The following is a 12,396-nucleotide window of genomic DNA, read 5'->3' as shown; positions in this document are numbered from 1 at the left end:
ATAGCTGCTATTAAGTTTGGGTATTAAAAACTAATATATGCTCTTCCAGGAAAATATTAATTGGGAATGTTATTTGGGATACACGTGTATTACAAAATTGATGCCAAAAATTCTATTTACTTTTAAGAGTTTAAAGATTTAAGCTATAACTTCAAGTAAATTTGGGTCTGAGGAGTCCTTTCAGACTACTCCAGATTCTGGAGTTCTGTGTCCATAATAATCTCTTGCCAGTATCCACATACAAACATTCCTTAATGTTGTGCATTAAACAAACAGATCTGCTTGGATTCCAAGTTACCCTCTCTCTTCAGTTCTCTTTCTCTGCTGCATTCAGCCACTTCTTCTACCTCTCCTCAAGTTCTCTTCTGACTCTGCCATTCTTGCAGGGAGGGGTCATACAGACAGCTTCAAAACTGGTAGTAAAGTTGTACTGATTGAGCAGATGATAAAAAGTACAAAGTGTTTTTCTTATTTTTCTTTATGCCCTTTTTATTGTATAAAATGTTATTTCATTGTAAAGCTAGGGCTGGGTCTCACAGACTCTTTGAGCCCATTGTACAGACTGGGTCACAAACTCTCCACACACAGGTCTATGAGCGAGGTAATAGGAGAAGGTCCTGGGAGCCATGGGTGAAGACATAATAGGCTTTATTCAGAGCTAGGAGCAGCTGCCCTGGTGGCTTCCTGGAGCATTTCAAGAAACTTCCCTTATCAGAGCCATTAGTCCTCTATACTCAAGTCCATAATCCAAAACACCTGGGTGCACATGCGCAATCACAGACAATAACAAGGAACACCTGGGTGCACGTGCATATTTACATCAGATGCTTGGCAAGATTTTGAACATCTGAGGGGCCCTGACCACTTTTCTATATTTTCCCAGCAATCCACTCCTTCAGGGAGCAATCCACTCCTTCAGGGCCTCTTGCTGTACAATCTATGCATTCAGAATTTTCTGCCATTTTCCCTTAGTGAGGATAAATGACCCTTACATTCCTATAACTTACTGTCTGTTCAATATGCCTTAAGTCTTGTCCCTAAGGCTTGTAGTTCTGATCTTTTAACTATTAGCCACACATATCTGGTTAGTAGTCATCATTGGTGTGATTGTCCATGGGAATCCTGTCTTCCTACTGATGGGAAGTTCAGTGCATATTCAGTAGGCCGACACATTGATCACATGAACGTACGTCTGTATCCAGTTGACTCTGGTGCCCGCAAACAGAACACTATGGGTGAAAGACAGAAGGTTATTGGTACCAAGAGGGGGAGTTCCCACCCCTCTGATAAGGTATATGCCAGTTTGCCAACCTGAGAAAGGATGGTTGCAGGAATAGGTATCTTACCTGTTTTATGATACTATACTTTATCCACTAACACTGCTGGATCTGTAGGTTCTACATGTAACAGTATAGGGGAACTCATAATTGGCCACAGTGAAAATACAAACGTACTCTTTGGAACAGAGCACTTATCTGTTCCAGGCCATGTTACCTTTACTCAAGGAGGCCAGGTACTTGTCACCCAGGGTGAAACTTGTAAGTTTTCTTCTAAGGCCCTATTAGACCTACCCAGCGTATATGGGGAGCTCCTATTCTCCAAGGCCATTCCCATTGTACTGTCTGTCCCTGTTGCAAACAGGTCGGGGCTGGGAAGAGAATATTTCCATTTTTGCCATATCCTGGCTTCAAAAGCTTATGTTTAGTAGTGACTTGCAGTTGTATAGGTGCTGCAGCCCTATGCAACAGAGCTTCCACTGGAGAGGGCCCGCCCTTGTGGGGTCTCTCATTTAGAATCCTGACTGTCAGCCATGTCCACCCCTTCAGGGATGCAGGTTGGGCAGATACCCTTAGTACCTTTTTAAAAAGACTATTATACTGTTGAATCATTCCCGCTGCCTGGGGATGATATGGCACATGTAACTTCCATTGAATAGACAACTGGGAGGCTCACCTCTGAACCTCATGTCCAGTAAAGTGGGTTCCATCATCACTCTCTATAACTACAGGCTGGCCATACATGGCCGTAAGGCTATTCAATGCCTTCACTGTGTTTACCCAGCCTGGGGCCTTACAAGGCCATACAAACAGAAGACCAGTAGCCATATCAACAGCTGTGAAGATATATCTGAAATTCTCTGACCTTGGCAGTGGTCTGACAAAGTCCACTTGCCATTGAGTCAAGAGCACCCTTCCTTGAGTTATTTGCCCATCTGTATGGGGCACCTGCCAGGGGTGTGGACTCTCTTGAGCACATACTGGACAAGCATGACAGGCATTCACTACATCTTTCCATTTTATAGGCAGGGCCCATCTTTGAGCCGCCATCGACATGGTTTTGTTGCCAGCATGCTGCATTCGTCAATGTACCCACTGGGCTACATAAGTAGCTGGGGCTCTCTCCAGCCATCTTACCTTAGCCAAGGCATCAGCTTCATCATTTCCTGGACTGGCTAAGGGAAAGTGTCCTGTGACATGGAAAAGAGTTACTTTTTTCTCATGTCCCAATTCCAATAACTTTGCCATGTGGCTTGTCCCCACAGGGGTTGGTGGCCTATCATCCACCATTGATATTTCCACGTAGAGATCCAAAGGGTTAAACCTTTGAACAGAGCCCAGATGTCAGTACCGATGGTTACAGGCCCAGGCTCATTTTTTATCACCATCCATTCTGCTCTCAATTCAGCCCATTGACGGCTTTGCCCTGTGCCATTTTCATACCACATGGTATCTGTTAAGGGCTGGACAGCAATAGCTGTCCATGATGCTGAGGGTCCCATGCTAGAGCCATCTGTATACCAAGCTTGCTCTGTGATAGGTCCCTGCCCCTCATGGAAAGCTGTAGCCTCCACCTCCTTGGGTAACGGTTGTGTCAAAGTTTCCTCCACAACCTCTACTGGGCCTAGCACAGTTTGCAACTCTTTGGACAGAGGACTCATTGACACAGTGCTTTTCTGTTCTATATATGCTCCCCATTTAGACAGAGTGGGAGCCTGAGCTACACCCTTTTTAGGGGTGTTTGCCCACGTGTGCAGCCAACCTATTATGGGGTATGTCATCCTTACTAGGACTTTGGCAATTCCTGTGATAGCTTCAGTGGCCTTCAAGGCAGGATACACAGCTGATAACTGCTTTTCTATCAGAGTATAATGCAATTCAGCACCCTTCCATAGCTGAGACCAGAATCCTACAGTTGTTCGGAATCAGTCTTGTCTCTGCCACAAATCCCATCCTAACCCCTCTTGGGTTATATGTACATCCAATTCAAAAGGCTTAGTGGGATCAGCCACTTGTATAGCCTGTACTTGCTGTATAGCCCTTTTTGTAGCTCAGTAAGCCTGTTCTACTTCCTCCGCCCAATCCCAGAGGGCTCCGTTCTTTGTTAATGCATACAGTAGGCATGCCGTTTGGACCATATGGGGTACAAAGGCTCTCCAATACCCCAGAAGTCCCAAATATGTCTGTAGCTGAGCTACAGTTGTGGGCCGAGGGTATGCCTGTATCTACCAAAGCCAAAACATGCTGCACATTCGTCCTCGACCAATATATTGCCAATTCAATGTGAGGCCTCCAGTCCTCGCCTGCCCCCAAAAGATGAGTACCTTGGCCTGCTCCTTAATCAAAACAGAACAGTTCATCTGCCTCCTCGGGAGCAACCAAAAAATCCTTTAAATCTACTAAGCGTAACTTGCTACCTGTTTCTGGATGTTTAGTGAAATGCTGTTCAGGGCAAAATTGTTGCCACAAGGCAAAAAGGACTGCATTTGGCTGCTGGTCAATTTTCTTGCTATCAACCGCTGCTGCAAGCAAGTCAAGCCACATCTGCTTATGACTGGTCTTGCTTGGTCCCCTAGGGATAAAATCCTGAGCATTTCTTGGGGGTTTGGTCTTAGCCACCTTTCAGACCCCTTTTGCTTGTCTCCTATCCTCTACTTCACCCAGGCTGGCTATCATGGTCAAGTCATTACCTCATGTACAGGATGACCAACGTATGGGGCCAATATGGCCACCAGTGACCCAAAGGACATTGATGGGGTATTTTGCAGCACTATGTCTCTCATGCTGCATGTAAAACTTTCATTGTCCAGACCACGAGTCACATTAAACATGGACTGCCACGTCCCCAGCTCCCCAATTATTTGAACTAACTCAGCATACTTTTGCATTTACTCACAATCTTGGGCAGTTCTCGAGCATTCACCCACATGGTTCGGGCAGCTGCATTCCACCCATTCCACTAGGGAGTGATTACCTGGTCCTTGTGCATATCTGTGGCTATTCTGCAGCCGCTGCCTCAGGGACAGGTGCATGGTGACAGAGGCCAATTGTTCCATCTCCGCACCAGGGCACACCACTCTATCCACCCCTAGGTCCCATAACTGCAACAGCCAAGCAGCCAGGGGCTCCCCCTGTTTCTGCCAGACCTGTCTCCCCAAGTCAACTAATTCAACCTGGGTATATGGGACATAGGTGGTGAATTGGGTCACCTGTGGCTTGCCCACTGGTTGTCCACCCGGTCCCATAGGCTCCTCATGCTTCACTTTCTGATGCACAACAGGTCATGCCTGGAGAGGCACGGTCTCCCCCAACTCACCGCTGGGTTTGTCGTCTTCCCTGGTGTGAGAGGCAGGAGTGGCCAGTCCCTGCATGTCATCCTCCAGGACATTTTTCTGTGCTTCCAACAACTCTGCTTTCTGCTTCAAATCCTCAATCAGCTTGCAGTAGAGTGAGAAGTAGCCAGCCTCTGGTGAGCAGAAAAGTGGCCACTGGGCACCATATGCTCAAGGACAGCCACCCTCCCTCTCCCTCCCAAGGGGTTCTCTGCTGTAGTGCCTGGTCTATGCTGTCTTGCAGTATAGTGAGCAGCAACCAGATCCTGGTCAACAGGAAAGTGGCCATAGGGCACAACATATTCAAGAGTAGCCACATTTCCTCCTTCTCCCAAGGGGCTTTTGGCTCCTTTACCACCTCAGAATCCTGCCACAGACTATGCCAATTGTAAAGCTAGGGCTGGGTCTCACAGACCCTTCAAGCCCACTGTACGGACTGGGTCACAAACCCTCCGCACGCAGGTCTATGAGCTAGGTGATAGGAAATGATCTTGGGAGCTGTGGGTAAAGATATAAGAGGCTTTATTCCGAGCTAGGAGCAGCCACCCTAGTGGCTTCCCAGAGCATCTCAAGAAGCTTCATGTGTCAGAGCCCTTAGTCCTTTATACTCAAGTCCACAGCCCAAAACACCTGGGCGCACACGTGCAATCACATTAGACAATGACAAGGAACATGTGGGTGCACATGTGTATTTACGACAGATGCTCAGCAAGATTCTGAACATCTGAGGGGCCCTGACCAGTTTTCTATATTTTCCCAACATTCATATATATAAAATAGTTTATTTTAAAATTTTTTAAATTGTGTTTAATGTATATTCACATATGTTACAATTTACTCATTTAAAGTACACAACTCAATGGCTTTTCTTTTATTCACAAGTATGGGCAACCACCTTTACAGTCAACTTTAGAATATTTTTACCACCCTCCTATTCTCTCCGACTCCGTCTCTCAGGCCTATGCAACTACTAATCTACTTTCTGTCTCTATAGATTTGTCTTTCCTGGTCATTTTATATCCGTGGAATCATTTTATCTGTGGACTTTCGTAACTGGCTTCTCTCATTTGGCATAAAATCGTGGTTCGTCTAAGTGTGTCAGCACGTCAGTCCTTTGTATGGCCATCTGCCTCAGATTTAGTGTCCCCCCAAAACTTGGCTCCCACTGTGGCATGTCAAGAAGGTGGGAAATCCTATCATGGTAGTTGAAAGGTGGGGCCTGAAACAGATGATTAGACTGTAGGACCATGCAGTAGTGGATTAATAATGGTGGTCATGGGTGTGCTTTGGAGGACTTCATAAAAGAATGAATGAGGTTGATTGTTCTCCCTCTGCTCCACCTAATACCCTGCCATCACTGAAGTCACCACCAAGGAAGGCCTTCACCAGATGTGTTTCCCGGTCTTTGGACTTCCAGCCTCTGAAACTGTGAGCAATAAATTTCATTTTCTTTATAAATCACTCAGTTGCAAGTATTTTGCTATAAGTAACAGAAATGGACTCCTACACCACCCTAGTAAGTCTTTTTTAAAAAATTATCTTGAGTGCTAGTGCTTGAGGAAACAAATGTAAAGGAAATGAGAAAGATAAATAATTCTCTGAAGATCCTAAAAGACTTTTAACTACTTGGTAAATGGAATTCTTCCGAATGTGACTGAATTCTTCCAGAACTAGGGCTGGATGCTGGATTGTTGGTTCCCAAGTAAAGTGAATCATGCAGGGAGTGAAAGAGAAGTTATTTTACTAATAAAGAGGGAACGGGACCAAAGGAGATGAGATATACAGGATGGGGGAGGGGAGTTGCTGGGAGTGGAAGGGACCCAGCTGTGAGAAGGGAAGTGGAGAACGAATGGTGCAAGTTCAGCTGGAGTTTAGGCTCTGGGGGGAAGGAAGAAAGAAATGAGGGAAGAACGGCGGGTCATAAATCCCTGCATTCAGCAGCTCCAGTCATGGGCCCTGGGGGCCTGGTTATCCCCCCACAGGCAGGAGCTTGAGGCTGCAGCTGGGGAGTTGAGCAGAGGCTGAAGCCCGGGAAGGGAGTCCTGCACAGGAGGCAGTCATGTGCACGTGAATATCCACAGCACGAGCATGGTGTGCATATTTAGGGAGAGCCTGCACTGGGCTTTTGTGCCCATTGGAATATCTAATTATCAACCTCTTAATTTAGTGCCGACTATGTGACACACAATGCACAGTACCAGAGATGAGCACCCTGTCTGTGCCCTGTACTGCTGAGTCACGTCCTGTTGGATGAATGCAGTACAACTTGTTCATCGATTTTTCTATGGATAGACATTTGGGTCATTTCCTGGTTTGGACTAATATGACTAAAGGTTTTATAAACATTCTTGTACAAATAACTTTTGTATTCAGTTTAATTCCTTTATTAGCATTGCAGTGACACCTCTGCATTTGTAAGTGGTTGCTCCAGTGATTGCAGTATGCATTTTAACATATAATCTACTTAAATAAATATTATACTATTTTACTAAATGTAAAATGTAAAAACCTTACTACAGAACAATTCTATTTCCTCTTATTCTTTGTGTACTTTTACATCTTACACACGTTATAATTCCCACAACGCAGTGTTAAATTTTGCTCTGAACAGTCATGGGTCTTTTACACAAATTAGGAGGAAAAAGTTATTAATAAGTATTTGGAGGGAGATACTTTGAGGCTATACAAATATACTGTTTCTCTTGAAACTTTTACCCACAATTTTTGCATTCATCAGTGAATTCTGACTACAGTAATTACTACCCTGGTATTTTAGTGGTGACTTTTTATTTCTCATCTGTATTTAATTTTTGGAATTCTCTGGTGAGAAAGGTTTATTCTTACCCCTTCCTTTCTTTCCTAATACCTTCCTTCCTTTTTTATTTAATCTTTTCTATGTGAGTAGGAGCTCCTGGATAGTTATTTTGTTCTCTAAGTTATAATCCAACACTATCATTATTTATTTTGTTGCTCACATTCTTCCAGCTTGGCCCAGTGGGAGCTCTTTCAGGTTGCCTCCTTTTGTGATATCCCCATTCTTTAGTTTTTCTTTTTAAGCATTCTCTTACTTTCTAGCACTACAAGATGCTTCAAGTTCACCTTGTATTTTTCATCCCCAGCCCTGGAATTAGCTATTTTTCCAAGAGACCCTGGTTCCTTTTACTGGAGAATGACATCTAGAAAACAAGATCTGGGATCTAGGTATGTTTATTGTTACTGGTGTGACAGTGCCTTTAGACCTTCTCAGCAGACAGAGTTTGGAAATGTAGGTATAAATAGAAACCCAGGTATGCACACACCTCTATCAGTCTGTCTATCATCTATCTGAACAGACATATTAAAATAGGCACAGGTTTATTCTGATATTCCCAATTTCAATCTAGCACCACAGGGTTATTCTAGCATTTTCCATGTATGTGTAACTTTTTCCACCTCCAGTGATAAACTGGACTCCGATTATCTGCAACATGTTTACTAACATGTAAAGTAGTTTCAGAATAGCTAACCATAGACTTGTGAGAAACAAGTTTGCCAACCAGAGTTCAGTGTTTGTGTACGGTTCTTGAGTTCCACAGTATTCAGTCAAAACAGTTTTCCAAAGTTGCTTAGGTCAGGACTCATCATCCCACCCTCTTCAATATGGTTATGTCAAGCATTTGTGATACAGGGGATTTTTCTTGTCAGTGTCTGCACTCCATCTGAGTCCCCCAGCATCCCTGCTGATTTTTAAAAATTTGCATAGAGTAAAATTTACTCTCTGAGTGTATGGTTCAATGGTTTTTGACAACTAGTTATGTATCTACCAGCACAGTAACATACTAAACTGTTTCATTACTCCCCAAAAACCTCTCATGCTGCCCCTTTGTACTCCACCCCTTCTCACACCCCATCCCTTGAAAACCACTGACAATTTTCCATCTCTTTAAATTTGTCTTTTCTAGAATGCATATAAATAGAATTATATAAAATACAGTCCTTGGATCTGACTTCTTTCACTTAAAGAAATGTATTTAAAATTTACCCATGTTGTTGTGTGAATCAGTAGTTTGGCCCTTCTGATTGCCAATTAGGATTCTATGGTATGGATGCAGCACAGTTTATTTATCCATGTACCTGCTCAGAGACATCTGGCTTATTGTCAGCTTTTAGAAATTATGAATAAAGTGGCTATAAACATTCACACACAGGTTTCTTTTTAAACATTAACTTTCAATTTGCTTTAGTAAATACCTAGGACTGGAATATCGGAGTCATACAACAAGTGTTTTTAACTTTATAAGAAACTGCTAAACTGTTTTCCAAAGTCACTGTATCATTTTGAATTTCCAGTTCTAGTTGCTCCAAATCCTCACAAGCACGTGGTATGAGCAATTGGATGTTTTATTTTAGCCATTCAGATAAGTGTGTGTTTTCTCATTGTGGCTTCTATTTTTGGAAGAGAGTTCTGCTGAGTATAAAATCCTTTGTTGACATTTGGAATTTCTTTCTGCATTTGAAATATGTCATTCCATTGTTGATTTGCTTTTAAAAAAGAAAAAAAAGTCCTCCATTCTTATGTATGTAATTTGTTGATTTTCCCTGGTCACCATCAAAATTTTCCCTTTATTTTTGGATTTTATCAGTTTGAGTACGATGGGCCTATTTATGCTGTTTGTTTGTTTGTTTGTTTGTTTGTTTTCGTAGTATATTTTCTTTTTGAGATTTGTTGACCTTCTCAGATCAAAAATTTAGGTTTTCTGCCAAATTTTGAAAGGGCTCAGCTATTAGTTGTTGATTTATATTTCCTCCCCATTTAATTTTTCTGCCTCTCCACTCTTTTTCTGGGACTCAATCATCCCACAGGTATCTAAGGTTCTGTTTATTTTTCTTCAAAGTTTTTTCATTCTTTTCTTCAGATTAGATCATTTTTATTGCTCTGTCTTTACATTTTTTTCTTTTTTTACTATTTCTAATCTGATAATGAACTCAAAAGTTTTTGTTTGTTGGTTTCATCATCTTTCTATTTGGTTCCTTTACAGACAATTTTTATTCCTCTGCCAAGTTTCTGTTTATTCATTATGAGAATATTTTCCTTTACGCCAATGAACACGTTTATAATAGCTTCTTCCTAACTCTTGTATGCTAATTGCAACATGTTGAATACAATGGGGATAAGTTCTACCACCTGTTTTTTGTCTTGTATACGGATTATATTTTCCTGTTTCTTCACATGACTCATAATTTTATAAATTGTGTACTAGAAACTATTATTTCTGTTGTATTTCTTTGAAGAGCAACATATATATATATTTTTTTTTTTTTTTTGAGGGGGTGGGTGGGCAGTAAAGGGATTCAAACCCTTGACCTTGCTGTTATCAGCACCATGCTCTAACCCAGTGAGCTAACCAGCCAGCTCTGAAGAGTGATTTTTGGGGGGTTGGGTTTTTTTGTTGTTGTTGTTTTTGTTTTTGTTTTTACCTGTAAGGGGATCTTAACCTTTGGCTTGGTGTTGTCAGCACCACGCTCAGCCAGTGAGCGCACCGGCCATCCCTATATAGGATCCAAACCCGCAGCCTTGGCGCTACCAGCACCGCACTCTCCCGAGTGAGCCATGGGGCCAGCCGAAGAGTGTTATTTTTTTAATCAGGTAGTTTACTTGGCTGGGATCAAACTTCAATACCTTTCTCCTCTAGAGTGAGCAAAGCTGAAATCCTCATTCAGGTCTTACCGCATATATCTCATACATGTAATACATATGTGTTTCTACATAACTATATACAATAGTTTCTGAATTATTTCACTTACCATGTTTCAAGGTTCATCCACCTATAGCATACATTAGAATTTCCTTTATTTTTAAAAATAAATATTTCATTGTACACCACATTTTGTTTATTCTTTCACCTTATGATGAATACTTGGTTGCTTCTACCTTTTGGCTGTTATGAACAAGGGTGTACATATATATCTTTTTAAAAAATAATGCTGTATTATCTCTAATGAAAGAAACAGACATTTCTATCACATCACCTAAAGAGCATTTCACCCACTGCTCTGTTTGGCCCCCAGTCTCTTATCTTTCTCTTCAGCAATGGTAAGGCAGATACCTTTTCCTAAGAGAAATCTCTGGTTTGTTCCTTTGATAATAACAAAAATGTTGGACAGGAAATGGCAAAGCTGCTCCACTGGCATCTTTCACATGAACCACATTGAAGGAGCCAGGATGTTTCTCTCTGTTGCTGCTCACAACAGTTCTTCCCACGTTAGCACTGCCCGTCACCATGCACAGGTGGCCAGCATCAAACTTGCTGAAATCGGTGCTCAGGCCAGTCTCCAAGCCAATCTCTGATGACGGAATCAGACTAGTACATGGTGGGAACATCACGAGTCACCAGGTGAGGGATTCCTTTACTGCCCACAAAGATCTTTCTCACTTTGCACAACTTGTACTTGGCCTCCTGAGGTGTAAAATGATGAACCACAAAGTGACCTTTGATGTCATAGATCAGATAGAAATTCTCTCCGACCTTGTCCATGCTGATGACATCCATGAAACCAGCCAGATAGGTTATATCAGTTCGGACCATGCCATCTACCTCAGTGAACCACTGCATGCGAATCTTTTCTTCACCTCCTGTCCTGACATACTGAAGTCTGCTCCTTAGGAAAATGATGAGAGGGAGACATTGTCTCCGCTGGTGGGGACTGGTGGGTGAACAAGGAGCAAACACACTGGTCAGTTTATCCACCATCCAAGCTTGGGAGCTGCTACTCACATCAGATGTTTCTTGGGACCACAAGCCATGGCTGCAGCAGGCGCAGGGGTATATCCTCAGACGTGGAGTTGCTCGACTACATAATAATTCTATTTGTAATTATTTAAGGAACCATCATACTGTTTTTCATAGAGGCTGTACCATTTTACATTCCCATGCACAAGAGTTTCAATTTTTTTACATTACTGTGAAGAAATAGCACTTTATAAGAAATAACATGTTATTTTCTGTTTTTCTTAATTTTATTTTTATTTTTGGTAATAGTTACTCTAATAGTTGTAAAGTAATATCTCACTGTGGATTTGATTTACATTTGCAGAATGATTAGTAATGTTGAGCATGTTTTTATGTGCTTATTGACTGTTTGTATATCTTTGGGAAAATGTCTATTCAGACATTGTTTTGGTAGATTGCCAGGGCAGGGATTGAACCCTGGGCCTTGTTGTTACCAGCAAAACACTCTAACCAATTGAACTAGCCAGGTTGCCCCTTCTTTGCCCATTTTAAAATCATGTTATTTTGTTGTTGCGTTGTTCAGTTATATGAGCTTTTATATATTCTGGATTTTAATTCTTTACTAGACATGTGATTTACAAACATTTTTTCTCATTCTGTATGTTGCCTTTTACTCTGTTCATAGTGTCCTTTGATGTACAAAATTTTTCCATTTTGATTAAGTCCAATTTGTCCATTTTTTCTTTTGTGGCTTATACTTTTGGTGTCATATCCCAGAAATTATTGCCAGATCCAATGTCATAAGGCTTTTCTTCTGTTTTCTTTTAAGGATATTGTCCTATTAGCTCTTATGTTTAGATCTTTGATCTCTTTTGAGTTGATTAATGTATATGGTGTAAGGGGGAGTTCCAATTTTATTATTTTCCTGGTGAATATTCAGTTTTCTCAGTGCCATTTGTTGAAAGGAATATTCTTTTCCATTAGAACAGTTTTGCACCCTTGCCAAAAAATCATTTGATCATATATGGGAGGGTTTATTCATAGGTTTTCTATAGTACTTTGTTCATCTATATATGT

General features: G+C 41.7%; 1 pseudogene; it reads right to left on the bottom strand.

Annotated features, from left to right (window-relative positions):
• Positions 1-10,630: 10,630 nt before the first annotated feature.
• Positions 10,631-11,393, bottom strand: LOC134366414 (small ribosomal subunit protein eS4, X isoform-like; annotated as a pseudogene).
• Positions 11,394-12,396: the final 1,003 nt, after the last annotated feature.

The sequence above is a fragment of the Cynocephalus volans genome, chromosome 18 (assembly GCF_027409185.1).
Source record: "Cynocephalus volans isolate mCynVol1 chromosome 18, mCynVol1.pri, whole genome shotgun sequence".
NCBI lineage: Eukaryota > Metazoa > Chordata > Mammalia > Dermoptera > Cynocephalidae > Cynocephalus > Cynocephalus volans.
The sequence above is the reverse complement of the archived record's forward strand: the minus strand, read 5'-3'. Positions and strand labels throughout refer to the sequence as shown.